Source organism: Charadrius vociferus, unplaced genomic scaffold (assembly GCF_000708025.1).
Source record: "Charadrius vociferus isolate BGI_N301 unplaced genomic scaffold, ASM70802v2 scaffold39, whole genome shotgun sequence".
Lineage (NCBI taxonomy): Eukaryota > Metazoa > Chordata > Aves > Charadriiformes > Charadriidae > Charadrius > Charadrius vociferus.
Window position 1 is genome coordinate 4,512,773 of NW_009650188.1, and position 17,299 is coordinate 4,530,071.

Below are 17,299 nucleotides of genomic sequence, written 5' to 3' on the forward strand. Positions count from 1 at the left end.
CTCAGATCTACTGCTCTTTAAAATACACTTTCACAAATTACCATCTCCTTTTATCACTGCTTCGATTTACTTACAGTAATAAAATTAACGCATCTTAGCCCAGCTTTCCGACATTAAATGTTGCGAGAAGCCTACACAACAGCCTTATCTACAAGTCCACCTCAGAGAAGCTACCTGCAATATAGATGTCAGAAGCTGCCTGCAGTTTGAATTTCAAAAGCAGCTTGTATCAGCCCACATCAATCACAGGAATATATAGATCTGTTTACTTCTGTTTGCTTCACAGAGAAAAGATTTTTGCCTTTGTAGCTATAAAAAAAAAAAAAAAAAAGAAGTTTCTTAAAAACTGTCTCTATTGATTTTAACAAGAGCAAGGAGCACTCAGAACTGCAACAAACCAAATCCTCCATTAACCCTTGGGAGAAATTCCTGTGGGAAGTTTTTCAGCATTTCAAGTAAGTAGCTGCCAAATAAAGACACCCATGTGTAGTGGCCATGTATTATCATCTGACTAATCATTATATTTTGCATTTTGGGGTTGCTAAAATTCTTAACAGTCACACCAACTGTCCAGAAGCATTTAAGGAGAAGCCTTCATTTAGGCCAGGTATTGTGTATTTGTCATTATACCTATTTGCCCTGAAGCACACAGGCATGCCCTAGAAGTCACGTAATTAGAACAGTTAATGAATTGTTTCAATATTGTAAGTCCTTAAGGGTCTTGGAACCTCTACCAGATTTCATGAATTTCCAACTGGGTACGGGGGAGTAATGAAGAAAAAAATAATAATCTAGATGATTAAAATTTCTTCCACAGGATAAATTTACTTACTACAAGAAATCGCTTTCAAGATATGCAAATGAAGTACCAGCATCACCAGGGAAAGCTCTGACATACACAGAGAGAGAAAAGCCAGAAAGACTTTTTTCCATCCTCAAGCTTGTACTCAGCTAAAGTTCTTAATGCCATGCTGCTGATTAAAGCTACACCATGGAGTCCAAATCAAACAAATACTACCTCTCCCCCAAAATGCTTTAAATATGTAAAGTGGACCCTTAGACAAGTTAAATATACAAAATTGAAATCCTAATACACAGCGAAGTGTATGAAATTCCACTGGACCCACAGCAGAGCAGAAGATGCAAAACCTAGAGGCCTCACACCTCTGGCAACAGGCGATGAAGAGCACAAAGCAGCAAGAGGACAAAACTCCCTCTTGCTACCTCTGATAAGCCGACTATCAGGTCCTTGGTCTCTGCCAGCACCAACTGCTCGGGAAGCTTAAAATGAAGTTCAGTATAAGTAAATTTTGACACCAAAACCAGCTAAAGCAGTGGATCATGGAACGAGGTGCGATCTGGCTACTATTTAAGAGGTTCTTTTCACAACTGGAACAGTTACTCTCATGATTAGCATACAATGCTCACAAATAAAATTGTTTCAATTGCTACACTGAAAGGATGATTTCAGGGGGGGTAAAAAAAAACCCAAACCACAACACAAAGAAGAAAGCTTGCAAGACAGTAGCTCAAGGAACACAGAAAACACCAGTGGCTTAACTGATCAAGCGCCACAGAAGATGATCATGAAGCAAAAACAAAGTTAAAAAAGAACAACCTCCAAGTCACTCAGAACGCACCAGCAAATCTCTTCACACTTCTCAGTCACAGCAAAAAATCCCAATCCATTTTCTACACTGCTCATGGTTTCTAAGAAAATAAACACCAGCATAGGTGTACCCGTTCGATAGCTTTCGCTTACAGGCAATGGGCTAAGAATGACAACTGCCTAATTAGACACACAACAAAGTCTGCATTTTTCAATACTACAGAGGCATATCCAGACTTTCAACAACACTTAATAAAATTCCACAAGAAAGATACAAGAAACAGCCCATACACCAAAGTAGCTAACTTAACCTCAGAGGCAAGGCAGGACAGACCTTATTCTCAGATATGAGCGAGACTTTCGCTTAGGAGATAAGTTGAGATACCTTTAAGGTAATCTGGCAGAGCCATTTTAACAATTCTAAAAGGAAAACAATGTCATATATAAACAATGTACTGGAGAGCAGTAAAAGCTCTGAGCTTACGCATGTTACCTGATTTTCATCTATAAGACAGTCATGGTTCCAACAGCTTTACAAGATTTAATGAACACAAGGAGTGAGACAGCTCAACACCAATAACCTTGTTTTTTCCCCTTGCCAAGCGCCATGCCTTCTGCAGGAACTCCGACCTTGCCCAGAAACCAAACTACAGTTTTCTGCTTCTTCCTCTTCCTCCTCTACTCCCCGGCAGTTGCACAAAATCCAATTTCAAATGCTTGCACTAAAGTTCTACGGAATATAGAAGCATCTTCAGTTACCGGACACTAAATTAGCTACCCAAAAAATAAAAAAGAAATATTGTAGTCTGTAAACGCAAGCTACAGCCAGACTCAAAATCAGCTTGTCAAAGAATCAGACACCAACTCCTATTTCAGTCATAAAATTCCTCGCTATGCAGTAAGGAGAAAGCTATAATAAAAATAAAGTGACAAGAGAAAGCTATTAAACAAAATCTGCCTTTAAAAATGATCCTATACCACAAATGCTACTTGTACTTTGTGAATACAACCGATTTGACAGAAGCAATAACTGGAAACAGATTGTAGTTGACACGTTGACGTATTTCTACTCTTGATTTAACACAGAAAGTCTTCAACTTTTTACTCATTTTCTAACTTGAAATAGAATAACAATGAAAGGGATGAGACAAAAACCTCGCTGTCCACAAAGAAGAGGCCACAGCTAGTAGCAGCCGGGTTAGTTCTTCAACTGGCTTTCTGGACAGGGACACCCACCATTTTCAGCAGATAGAATTCCTAAACTACTAGATCAAAGTTTGTGCTATTCATTTATTTATTTTATTATTAACAGGTCACAGAAACTTCAAGACTTCCATGAGTTTCAATTCAACCTAGGAAAATTAGGGTTTTGCAAATAATTTTAAATTTATATCCATAGATTAATTGTAAAAAAAAAAAACCAACCACAAGTAAAAGTGCTTAAGTGCAGAACATGTGAGAAAAAAAATATTTGCTCTAAAAGCTATTTCTTTTTACATTAAGAAGATTATATTGGCTGATAACAAATACTCACTATACATACGGATGCACTTTGGATGAATAAAAAGGAGTATTAGAGAGAAAGCAAGAAGATTGGCTTTGAATATAGCTACCTAAATAAATGCCATTTAGGTGAGAATATCTGGTAAATTATAAAACCAGAAACATATGGGCAGAAAAGACATAACCCGACTCTCTACCTATAGCAAAGGGCAACTGTAATCCATAACATGTTGCTAGTTTCATATACTTCCCCATTTCTGAGATAAATATACTGCTTAATAAGACAGACATAACAGTCTCCATGCAGTTTTTACATTCAGATTATTAATACATGTGTGCAAAACAAAATCCCTCTTTTCTTTATAAGAAAATTGTTCTGAAAACCAACACCCACAGAGCACGCCCTATATTTCTTACAGCTAGGTGAAGATAAACTTTGCACTGCATATGAAACTATACGCAATACAGCTCTCTGTTGAAAGTAACCCAGTCGTTTGGGCTTTGAAATGGAAGAGTAAATCCTCCAACAGAACGAACAACACCTCTATTAAAAAAAAAAAAAAAAAAAAAGAACAAAACCAAAAACAAATTATTCACATTATCCTGTCAACAACAAAGAGCCTGTCAGTTCAGGTAGGCCTGCTTCAGAGCTGCCATTTATCCCCCCTCGCCAGTTTAGTTCCGTGGCAGCAGCATAATCCTCCCGCTTTGATCAGCTGCAAAACTGCTTGTTTTAAACAGACAGATGCGCGGAGCAGTCCAATTCTGCAGGCAGTCATCTTCTCGCAGACTCCCCAGCCTGAAAGTGAGCACCAAGAAGCAAGTAACAGAGCCGGATTCCTTAATTAAAGATCAAGAATACTTGTAAATAAATATATGTACACTTTTTATTAGGATCGGAACAGATAATTTGTCTCCGACACACTGAAGGAAAGCACAGGAGATGTAGGCCGGTGGGAAGACGCGGTGCACCACAGGACTATGCAACCAGAGAGCGGACGCTGCCTCCTCTCTTCTGCCTCCTCTCAGAAACAGCCAGGGTCTTTGCAATCAAACTAAGAACCTTCCTCTTCATCAACAAATAATTCCACCAAGCGTGGAGTGCAAGAGAGGCACCGGATAAAAAACAGTGCAATCACTCTCAAAGGCCATGCTCCCTGCTTTGTTTAGGTTTCAAATAGCCATTTGAGCCTTTGTTTTCAGTTCAAATAAGCTCTTGTCACCCTCCAACATGGAAAACTCAAGATCTAAATAAATTAACTTTCCAATGAAGATCATTGCTACATTATGCAAAACAGAAAGAATTAGTGCTACGTAATCCAGAAGCTGCAAGTGCAAAGCAGCTGCACTCACTTCCGACACAGCAGAACTGACTTCTAACTGAAAAAACAGAAGCAGGATTTCGTATTAAAAAAAAAAATCTCATCAACGTAAGTCTTGAAAGATTAAAAACAGAACAGCATGACCAAACAATGACCCAAAGCAAATCTGAATCCACAAATAAGACTCACAACACTTTAACTAGAGAAGTCGCCAATTCTGACCGTACACAACAACACTCAAGCAACGAGGCAGAGTACTTCAAGTACTTCCTCATTTTTGCTAATTTCTGTAAATAAACTTAAAATTGAAAAACAGAGAATGACAAAACACCAGTTCTCAAGTAGTCCAAGACATATGGGCTTAGTCTCGCCAAAGGGCTGGATAAAGTAAACATAAGAATGGGAAAAGAACTCACAATGGCAGTTTTGTTCATTCCATTAGAGCCAAACATTGTCATCCGAAAAAAAAATTAATTTAAATAATACTACCTCTTTGGGTTACAGTTCCAAGCTACTACGAAAAGATGAAAACCTGTTCTGACACCAGTTAATACTCTGAGAGGTTTGGGGGTTATTTCCCCTGTTTAAAAATCTCACAACAGCAGAACCCTGTGAAGAGTGTAAGGTCTGATGGGTATTTGCAAGAGAACTCAAGGAAGTTCTAGTATTTAACACTACGTCTAAGCTTCTTCCCCTTCTCTATTTTTTTTTCAGTTTAGAATATGTCAAGTGGGATCTCCTGTAATTGGTATGAAGGGACTATACAGCAACATTACAGCACCAGAAACTGAACACTTCCATTCTGCAGACTACGCTTTGACAAAAAGACCATTTTCAAACTCCAACATGATCTTGCTGAAGTAACTGCAAAATATTCAGAGAAAAGAGTGCAAGTATGAAGTGCAGTTTCACGTAAATCCCAACTTCTTGCAATATTCAGAATAAATTCCCCTGCAATGCTTTAATTTTGCACTTCCAGCACAATTCAACGTAGGAGTTAATAAAAATCAAGCCCTTTGGGTACCAGAAAGTTAAGGCAAACTGGAAGCTAATATTTGGAAGGCTTTGGCATTGTATTCAGCATTTAAAAAAAAAAAAAAAATAAACCATTCAAAAACCCACAGTATCAACTGTTGAGGTTCTTGTGCCACTTCCCCTCACTACAGCAAAGAATCACTCATTTATCTGCTACTGCACATGGTGTTTGTCCAGCAAAGGTAACAGAAAAATTGACAAGCTGGCTAAAAGCCATAACAGCAACTCTCCAAACGATCAGCACAGGTGGACGTTATGATGGGGGAAATTCATAAGGCAGGAAAAGAATAATGACACTAGCCTCTTTTACTCACTCTAAAGAGGAAAACGGTGCACATAAGTGAAAATCTGACATTGATCTAGTTATGTACAAAAGAGCACACAATGCCATAATTTCTCTTCCTTATTTGACAAGTAAAGCTTCCAAACGTCTCAAAAAATAATTATCATACATGAGACCAGCCACAATAAGCCACATGCTACAGTTGAACACTAACAAGAGAGGAAAAAAACAAAATAAAATGAGAATTGCAGCCAAGGTGGTAAGAATGTGATGGAGCAGAAACATCTCTTCCCAAACTCACCCCATTATCACCCATATACCTCAATAACCATGAAATCACTCCCGAAATGGATGGTGGATGGCAAACCCCTCTGGCATACCCTGCTTACCACATAAGTAGGATTCAGTAAAATTGGCTCACACATAGGAGACTGCAGAGTTGCCACAATTAAGGTCTGCTGCCTTTGGTTTCAAAATGGACAGTTAACATTTTTATGTAAGTTAGGTAAAGAGACCAAAGCCTTTACGCACATGCTATAAAGCACTCATGTCACAACTGAAATACCAAGCTAAAGGATTTGGAAACCGAGCCTTACTATATTAGCAGGGGTGGGGGGAACCTTCTCAGCTGGCAAGAGCTCCTGCATCAGCAATTCCTGACTGACAGCTGGGCTGTACCAGCCTCCCGCTCTGTGTCCCCAGGGAAAAGAATTCCATGTCTGATGACTAATTCATTACTCGTATTTGTGCTTAGGCAAGTCCAAGCCCGGATCACGCACCTTCCAAAGCTGAATTTCTCCTCAGCCGGAAAACAAGCGGGTGCACATCTGCTCCATCTAGAACGCTGCATTAGCATGCGGCCACATCAACCCAGCTCAGTCAGCTGAGAACAAAAGCCGAAACTGAATCTGTAGGAGCTGGCTGAAAGCAGAAGAAACTGAAAGGGAAATTGGTACAGATCAATTCTAGCTGAGCTGCATTTGGCTTTCTAAAACTGGAGGGGCGGATTTGAAAGCTCTTTTGTCAGTACCTTTGGAGCCTTTGAGACTCGAGCTCGAAGTCCTATTAAACACCAACAGCAGCAAACTAATCTTCCACTGTAAGAAGGCATGGGTGCAGCCAACAGCAGAGCCAAAGACACCAGCTGGTGAAGAACAGTGTCCACATGTTCACAGAAACACGAGCCAGGAGCCAAAAGCAGCCTGGTAAGCTCGGCTCAGCACTGCAGCCCCTCCGAGAGTCGGGGGCCGAGCCCTGACCCAGCTCCTTGCAGGTTGCGTGCGGACAGATGAACCTGTTTACCTTCTTGGTCCTTCACTTCCTGAGGCTTCACCACAAAGAAGACATCTGCTGAAGCAAACAGTACTAAAGCTGTGGCGGGATCCCCGTTGCTGATGTATCGCTAAAACTCACACCTGATATGGGGTATTTTTGCAGGATCTGAAGCACTCATCAGAAACAGCAGTCACCTTACAGCCAGGATAATTACAGCAGATGGGGCTGAAGAAGCGTGGCAAACTCTACAAGCTCGGCATCCTGTCTTTAACCTCTCTGCCTCCAACTGCTCAAAATTTCATTCACAACTCATATCTTACCAACTTACCCTGTGAAACGTGAAGTTTTAATAAACAAGTCTTATCGACATCCTACTAATCAAATCTACACCACAAATGGATGTTGTGTGTTAAGAGCATCACCTACAGCACCTGAAACCCACAAATGCAGCCTCTATATACACAATTACCGCTTGTGACTGCTGGTGGTAGTCCAGTTTGATCACAGATGAGCAAAAGGTATTCTGATTTTTCTCTTTCCTTTCTGCTCTTTGGGAAGCCTTCTTTTCTCTAGATTACAGTGAACTGTAATCTCTTAAAGGCTTCAAAAGGACACAACACTTCCCAGAAATGTTTTCCTGCACCTGTGGTCACCAAGGTCCAAGCAGATCCAAGCATTGACCCAGGCTTCTAATGGAGAAGTGCGTTCTCCTGTGGTTGGGCATGGGAGAAACTGAACCTTTGCCGTGGACTGCTGCAGAGCTCAAGGACCAGTTGGAATATACGAAAGACTATAAAGTAACATGGAATGTCATATCACGCTCTCAGATAATTTATTTCTTTGCTTTCTAATTGCTACTTCTGATTAGGGAAGACAAAGTCATACCAAAACATTGAAATACAAACCAAATTCCATTAACCTATTTATAGAACTTACCTTAGAGGTACATCAGCCAATCCTGCTCATCATTACCCCATTTTACTGCATTGACTGTGACTCATTCCTACAGCTGTGCTCGTAAGGGAGCTGCCTTTAAAAAGCATACCTGGGTTCACAGATCAGCAACCACACTCTTCAACTGCTGCTGGTCCCCTGACACACAGCATTAAAAATACACAGATACTCACAACAAACTCATCTAAATGATCAATCAGCTAGAATAGGAAACAATGAGAATGAAGAATGGGGGGTTAGACCAATGATGCCCATTTTTCCCTATAGCTGACGCATCATGGGACTGACAAGTAGACAGGTTAGTTGGTACTGAACTGCTCCGTCTCAGGAGAAGCGAGGAGCTCAGCAGAGCTGTCCTCTTGGAGAGACACCAGCAAAGGCAGTACCAGAATAGCAGCCTTGGCCACATGTCAGAACAAGTCTGCAGCTGTGGGACAAGACAGATCCCGAGTTAACAGCTCACTCCTGCCGATCTTTTCAGCTTCTCTGCACTTTGCCCCACAAATACATTAGGAGCATTTATAAGAGCATGCTAGGCAATTACAGTAAAAATAAAAGCAAGATTATAAACACAGCCCGGATGCCAAATTTGCCTCTTTTTGCTATTTACTGCTTACATTTCAGCATGCAAAGAATTCTCACACACCCCAAAAATGTGTGCCTGGAGCTATATAGCACATGCAAAATAAATTGCATTTATATTAGTATGTTACGGCATGCAATTTCCCTCTTCCCAATCACATCGCCTGCCTCTCCTGTTAAGTCAAATAGCCTGTCAGCTTCTCATCAGGAAGTAGAAATTGGTTTTCCATCTCCTAGGAGATAAACAAGGCTTCCCCCTCCGCAGAAGGGGAAGTTGAGCTGCTGAGTGCACAACGCCAAGAGCCAGCGCCCGCAAAGGGGCCGGCTGGGGTGTGCTCGCCCCAGTGGCACTCTGTGCCCGCCGCAATGCCAGTCACCCTCCTGGAGAGAGCAATAACTACTTTAAAAAGTAGATCTGTGGATTTTTGTACAGTTTTCTCTGCGATTTTTAGCCGAGTATACACAACTCGTAGTGCTGCTGTCTCACAACTAAGGAGCTTTTGGTATTCTCGTCATACCACACGTTAGTAAAAGATTCTTTATAATTCTTCGCAGTTTTCTTGAAGCTACACCCCTTCTCACTTCACAGGGGAACAAAACCATAGGATCAGGCTTTTACATCTAGGCTGTACCACGTCAGGCGAAAAGGGTGGGCACAGTCAAAAAGTAGCATAAAACAATCTAAAATATATTTATTAACTAAATGACCATAAAATAAATGGAATAAAATAATTTTTAACTCAATTTTTGTGAACTGTGGCTTTGCAAATTAAGATGGTGTAATTTTGCAGTTTTACACTGTAACTAAAGCTAAAGATTATGTATTTATAAAAAGCACAATTACTTTTTAAAGTGAATTCATTATCTACTTTTACTAAAAAGGGGTCAAGCTGCAAGGCTACAGATACACCGTAAACAAAACACGTGAAATAAGCAACTAGCTTATTTTTACTTCAGGAATTGGGAAAAAGAAACATGACCAGGAGTGGGTTGACTTTTCACCATATCCTTGCTAATTTTAAAATTACTTTATCAAAGAGACAGACCTTCTCACGTTCAGAGAACATTACTGCGATAGCCACTGACTGCACGGTGTGGCCTTACAGCAGATTAAGGTAACACAACTGCAAGGACCGCTCTAGCGGGAGGGTGCCCAAGGACAGCCTTTGCTCCTCCACTGCATCACACAGAGACATCAGGACTCCATGGGGTATCAGCGGGTTGGCCATTTTTCTAAGGCATCTTACAAGCAGCTCTGATGTAGAAGAATGAGATTTCCTTCCAGGGACATTCTGCTCATTCCCTTGCCCACAGCATGCATTTTTAAAGAGAGAGAAACCAATCACATTTAATTCATACTGCATTATTCACCAAGTAGCTATAGTCTCATCCAAAATCTTAATTGTCTAATAATTCAAGTCACCTATTGCAAATACAACTCCAAAGGGATGACTCCAAAGGCTGCCTCCTACACACACACTAAATCTTGCTGTTAAGATGTCTAGTGCAGTCTTTTTTTTGAAACAGAGCAATAAATACTGTCCTCTTGTATGTACACGTGCCGTGCTTCATGTCTACAGCCAAAACGCTGTCTGATGTTTCGCCGTTGTCTCAGGAGTGCTTCATTGAAGGCACGACTGTCTGTCAATCTTCCAGCTCTGCGAATCTTTTTCTATTTTCCAACCCTCAAGTTTTGACCACTAACATGAAACCTGGCACATATCCGTTAAATTACAAGTACTGTTAATTCATCTAACCACTAAAAAGGTAACAGATTGGCATTTTTAAATTACTGGAAAGCAAATGTAGGAAGGGAAAAAAAAAAAGGCACGGTTGAGCATTTCTGATGTTGCTGTTACCCTCCATTCATCATCAAGGAATCATCTCTAGCCCTTCTGCAGCGGGACTGATAAGCAGTTTGCAGACTCACAAAAGAAACCTGCCTGTAGGTGCAGCCCTTTCATATGGGCTGGCCTTCACTACCAGGTCCAGCTTTCACTATTACCTCCTGAGCTACATACAGCTCTTCGATTATCCCAGGTTTAATGGCTCTTGGTACTCAATACCGAAGGATGCTTAAGTAAAGAAAAAAAGTGTACCAAACAAAATTACAAAGCAATTAACTGCTTGACCTAATCCCAGAAGCAGCCTTGAACCTATACTGTTTGGTACACTTAGGACTCAAGTTCTTCACCCAATGTGAATGCCTCAAACCTCTCTGAGCTGCTGAAGAAGCTACCCAGAACACATCAGAAAGACAGAGGAAAAGGAAAAAAGGCTTGCTCTGCAACAACACAAGCTTCTCAGCTTCTGCACATAGATGAAGCCCAGGAACTGGCCAGGGGGCAAATGGAAAGTGTGAAGAAGTCCAGTGTTTCCACCAACCACAGCCACAAATTTCCTTCAGAAAGAAACAGTAATCTACACAATCCTGCTCACCCACGTCTCACCACAACCTTCTTTGTTACCCTGCACGGTCCCACACCAGCCCAGAGAGGACCAGGAGTACTATCCCACGGACTTTCTGGAGCAAGTGGTTTCTAACAACTGAAAGGGTTCACAGCCTGGTGCAAAAATACAAACGAACTTGTGACCCACAGGAACCAGCGCCTGCACACAGGCCAGGACCCTGAGCACACCAGCTCCTAGGGGCAGCAGCGAGGGCTGCTCCCTGCTGCCAAGACAGCTCTGAACATACTCCAATGCCACAACTCGAGAACTTGTGGTCTATAAGACAGTAATAAAATCAGAACTTATACTGTCCAGTTGTCTGCACTGTCAACAAGTTACTCTCAATCATTCTAGCTCTGTACCTTACCTGACCTTTTTTCCACACCCACGTACACTAGTTAATGGTTAAGCAGAATTCAATCACTTGGTCCTCAATACCTCTCAGGAAGTCACTATATCAACAGCGTAGGTGGGTCTGCATTTCTCTGAACGAACAGAAAGTGGTAAGTGTTGGTACAAAGCAAGCACCATGGTTGGTCTCAATGCTGACTTACTGTGAACACTGTATGGCTTTTGAGAGCAGAAGTTACCTTTACATGAGAACAAGGTACACTGTAATAATTTTCATATGAGCATCTGTGCTCCAAATATTTTGTTGGTCATCCAGCTGTTCTCTGCACCCTACTCCAACCATATGCGCTGTTTACCTTTCAAATTCTATTGCCCTAGGGTAAGAGAAATCAAACATCACCTCCTTCTTATAAACGCTGGTATGCAGCCAGCTTCTCCTCCTGTCCACCGTTTGCATACTCTGGAAGCAAATGTTTTCAACAGGCCCAATAACCTATTTTACTAGAGCTAGTCCAGTACCTGGCATCAGGTCTCCAACTGAGAAGAGGACTGTCATGGGATTGTTTGTTTTTGGGTTTTTTTTGAGTTTACACACTAGTTATAAATACAGAGGCCTCCAGACTGAATTACACTCTGTACAGAATCGAGGACCAGCATCTGGGGTGTAGGACACCAGCCTTCAGTCACATGCATCCTCCAGAAGGACACCGATACCAATGTTCTTTATGGATATGCAACAACAAAGAGAAATAAAGACAGAGCATTAATCTGCTTGTGGCTGCTTCGTGGTAGTTGATGTGAAGCAGTTCTGCTGAAGGCTCCCTTAAGCCTAAGCATTCGCATGTAAACAAAACCCCAACCTGCTACAAGTAAGCTTATGCAATTGGAAATAAATGTTTATTTTGAAATAAAAGGAAGACATCTGTATATATACAGACAATTCATAACCCTTTGATCAATCCTACAAAGCATGTCTGCATATAACAAACAAAAATTGTCAGCCTCATAACTTCCTTTGGAAAAAAAGAATGCGATTTCCCACACCCTGCTTACACACTACGATTACTTATCACCCTGAAGAATACTATTTTATTTACTTAGTAACAGTAAGAAATCCAAACTAAAGATTTGTAGCTATCCGTTAACATGGGAAGTGTATTACAAATGAAAGCAGAAACAAGAGTGTAACCACACAGGACACGCTGCCAGTACTTGCACTCTCAGGATGTCCTAAACTTGTACCTCATGCTTCTCTAACCTAGCGCAAGTAAATAGGTGTCCATACAGATTACAAGTACCAGCAGAGGATCTCCATTACCACTAAAGCTTTTCCCCTACAAATCAAGTGTTATTTTAACATCATCTATTAATTTTTGGGTTGAGTTCCATCTTAAAGCATCTATACTCCCCACTCCTAGGCTGTTACACCATTCCAGCCCCACAGAGCCCTTCAACCAGAAGTGATCCTTGTTCAAAAGGTGCTGCTGCAGGATTGGGTTTAAGCAGAACAAGTAATCTCCGTAATAAGAGGATACAATAGAACGCTCTTGTACCATTTGATATTACAACAACGTTTGTTTACACAAGTATTAAAGGGAGGTTAAATTTCAATATCTGAAAGACAAATATTCTAGGAAATAATATTTAGAGTGGGCCCTGTCCATTCAAGCAGATAATCAGAATGAATAATTTACAGCCACACTTTCATCTCCACTGCAGCTGAGAAGAGCCGCATCGTAAGGAGCTTGGGGAGATACCGACACATCTGCTCACCAAGTGGAATAATCGGGAGGACTCCCAGCAACAGTGGTCCAGTAACCTGTTTTACTTAGGTGACGAGTGGATCAGGAAACAGTGGGAGAAACAAGGAACACAAAAGAAAAAAAAAAATCAACATGCTCATGGTGAGGTCAGTATTTCATGCTTTTACAATACTGCACATTCTGCCTCGGAGATAACAAGTGCTACACTAGATTTTCACCTCTAAATTGTCACAGCTTCTTCCTAAAGGTAGCTCAAGGTAGTGAAAGGGTACCTGCTCACACAGACCTGGTACGCTTGCATGCAGGCCCTCCTGCCGTGCCACGAGGGCTCTGAAGCTGAGAATAACATCATGGCAGCATCATTTCATCCAGACTGCTCCAGTAACAGTAAGCAGCACGTAACAAACAGCTAACAAAGCAAACACGCATCAAAGAATTCTCCTGAAAGTCAAGCAAGTGCCATCATACAGCTGGGAATCAAGCATCATTTGATACTTTTTCCAGTGATGTGTATGAGATTGAATTAACAGACTAAACACTAATTTTGTACAGACGTTGCTCAGGTGGAAAGATGGTGCAAGTTTCATTGGGGAAAGCCTTGTAAAAAGATGATAAGCATCTGGAGGAATAACACTGGCATATAGAAAACTGTCGTTACAAAGCAGACAGATGGGCAAAAAGTGTATCTTTGAACAGATTAAAGAAATCTATGTGTACAGCTAGCAACTGCCAAAATAGACATGCATTGAGTCTGGTATAATTCTCATGAAAAACAGGGAGCCACAGCACTTTGCAATAGTGTCAGGGGACAGCTATAAGCAATCTCCTCCTATCATACCACCTTGACAGGTTTTGCTTATTCACATCTACAGGGTTTTTGGTTAACATCAGAGTCTGTGTTTATTACCTGAAAATAGGAAAAAGCAGTTAGACATAGGTATGATTCAATGTAGCACAATGAGAAGGATCACCACATAAGTAGATAATAAGCATAGTAAAAATTGCACAATTTAGACCCAAAATCCTCTTACCAGCAACACTCTGTCCACTAAAGTAGCACTAGGACCATCAGTTGCAGAGCTTAAGAGTCATTCTGAAGTTAGCTTTGTTTACTCACATCCCAACCACAAACAGGAGATTCCTAAATACAAACCCAATGAAAGGTATTAATGATGGATGGTTCACCTATTACCTGCCTTGCCTATTACTTACAACATGCCTTGGTTGGGTAGCACTTTTTTGTTTGTTTTAAAGAGTTTCCAAAATGCTTCCAGCATACTACTAAGCAGTACAAAGCATTTCTGTATGTATACAAATTTTACCAACCGACATAGTAAGCATCCTGCAGCAGAAATCTAAGAAACTCATTCTCAAGTCCTGAATTACACATCCAGTCGAGCAGAGTAAGAACTAGGAATAGCCTTGGCTTTGGTATACAGAACTCCCTTTTCTTCACAGTCCAATGTATTAACTGAAGATTAGTTTCACGATACACATAAGGTAAATTAGAACCAACTGTGCATGTCTACAGTGTGTCTGTGATCAACTAGATCAATCAGAAAATGGATTTTAGTTAGACCAGTCTAAAGTGAGATTACATTAGGCTCATACTGGGAAGCTGAGTTTCAGTAGCACACTCCTATAGTTTCTCTGCTAAGCTAAAAATAACACGGAAGTATCCATCACAAAATCCATGTTAAACTGAAAACACACAGGCCAACAGCCAGCCCCTGAAAATAGCTGCGACATCCCCCCCGCAAAGTTCAAGGAACTTGCTCCATCTCCTCTGATAGGGACTAGAGCAGTGTTTTGGGCACAGTTTGTATGCACTCACACACTAACTCTGGCCTAAAGCTTCTATAAACAAAGGCAGAAGGCCTTAAAGGAGAAGGAAGTAAGCAACAGGGATGGCGGAATACCTGGTCTTGTTCCATTTCCAGTACAAGCCTTTCCTAAAGCTGCAGCTCATGGAAAGACATCTGCCTTCCCTCTGTCACCTCTGCACTCCTATGGACAATGGCAGAAGAATTCAGTGGCTCAGACCGGCCCGTACAGACAGCTGTCACTCCAGCCCAAATAGCTTGGCCCCATCATGAGCCACACACCATTTTCAGAGAGGAACCCAGAGATTAAAAAGCAAAACAGTCTCTAAGTAGAGAGAAAAAGAGAGGAAAAGAACACACTGAAAACAAACTTTAAAAATAACCAACCACCATGCACAGTCACTTAATGAACAAACAGTGAAGGAATTAGCATAGCTGCTCTCTACTGAAAGGTGGGTCAGGCAAGACAGAGTTAAATACGAGTGGTTCAAAACAGTTTGGATTACTTTATTCTCTACAGTACAGAGGTAGAGACCCGATCCCCCAAAAAATGTCTTAAGTCATTATTTCCCTTATGTTGAGGTTTTGAAAGCATCAAAGTAGGCAGAAGCACAGTTAAAATTCTTTTAACATTTAAAAGAGCATAAATATAGTATGGTAGCATTTTATTCTTCACCTTCTCTTCCTTTGCCAAATACATTTACACACAAACATCACGGCACATTACAGAACATCAGTATACCACAAGCACTGAAAAAATGAAAGCAAAATGCTGAATTATAACACTTTGGAGTTTTATGGCTAGCAACTCCAAGCCCACCTTGAAATTCTAGGTATGACAAGCAAAACCCAGTAAGTCACATTCAAACATTAGACTACAAAATTTTATTGGCACAGACACCATTTGCTTCCACTGTCAATAATAAACTGATGGATGGAAGAAAGAAAAGACAGTCTTGTAAATGCTCCAGTCTTCCATAAAACTAATGCTGGATTATTCAACAAAATTATTAAGTTGCACTGTTGGGGAGAGAGGTTTCTGGGTGTTTTTTAAGAAATTTTGCCAGTCAAAAAAAGAAAGCAAGACTTTCCTCTTTTGCCAGCATAATCCTGGCAAGTTTTCCCCAGTTTTCCAAAGATAACCCATGTATTTTAGATGATGCTAGACCATAACCTTTAGAAATCTAGTTCTAGGACCTGCACTTTAGAGAAAAGGGTGATTGATTTAACAAAATTAGCAGGCTGAGTCAAGTGAACAACTAAGTGTCAGGTTAAATCTAAAGACTATACATGTCTGAACATTGCTTCAATAAAGTTTACAGCTTAGATTGCCCCTCTGAAAAGTATAAGGAGAGATTGCCCCACCTCGCACACATGCTTCGTCTATTAATTATTGCAGTTTTTGTTTTAAAATCCTAATCAAAGAGCGGGTAGAGTTAAATAAAAAAAAATAATATTCCACATTACTTTAACTATGTCATACCTCATTTCCCAATTTCAATCAACACAAAGAAAGTAGTTAATAAGTTAACATTAATAGTGACTAGCATTATTCATGTTAGCCGACTAACTACACTAGAAGCAGCAGTTTTTCTTCTATTCTACAAATACGCAATAAAGAAGCTCAGAGCCGCATTCGAAGAGGTTAGTGAAATTAACATTGCACTGCAATCAAAGTGAAAATAATAAAGGTAAAGAGGTTAAAAAACAGTTTGAAATCCACATGAAGGGCAAGAAAGTAGGGAGTGAAGCAACAGAAAGGCAGAAACTATTCAGTACTTCAAAGACAACAAAAGGAAGAAGAAAGATAAAGGGCTCTATTGAGAAATTTTGCAGAGATTATCACTTAATTAAACAAACTATTCACAATGCAGTGATCTTAAAACCAAATGCTGTAATAAAATAAGCTAGAAAACTCAGTGGCAATAAACACATGTAAACAAGAAAATATACTCATGTCCACATACGAGAGGTAGCACAGCATTCAGAGAGGACACGGAACGAAAGGATGAGACTCTTCCAGTTCAAATCACCAGTAATAAACCAGGAACCAGTATCTCACTAGCACAATTATCTCCTGAACTGGCTAACTGTCACAGGAAAACAAAGGTCTATTCTCAAGCGATGAAGAAAGTACTTCCACCAGTGAATGCCCTTATAAGCAAGAGGAATCCAGCTGTTGAAGTCCCTAACTATACAAAGACATTTATTGTCCTAATGACAGAGGACAAAGAGTTCTAACAATCAAAAATAGCATGCAGGCTGTGAAAGGCCAGGCATTTGCCCATCAGTATATTAAGTTTACCAATTTAGGAGGACTGAGGACAGAAAAGTAGCACGAATGTGTC

General features: G+C 40.6%; 1 protein-coding gene across 1 annotated transcript in view; it reads right to left on the minus strand.

The window, feature by feature from the left end:
- XPR1 (xenotropic and polytropic retrovirus receptor 1) overlaps window positions 1–17,299 on the minus strand; it is a 102,937-nt gene that overhangs the window by 85,373 nt on the left and 265 nt on the right. The gene's annotated exons all lie outside the window — the stretch shown is intronic.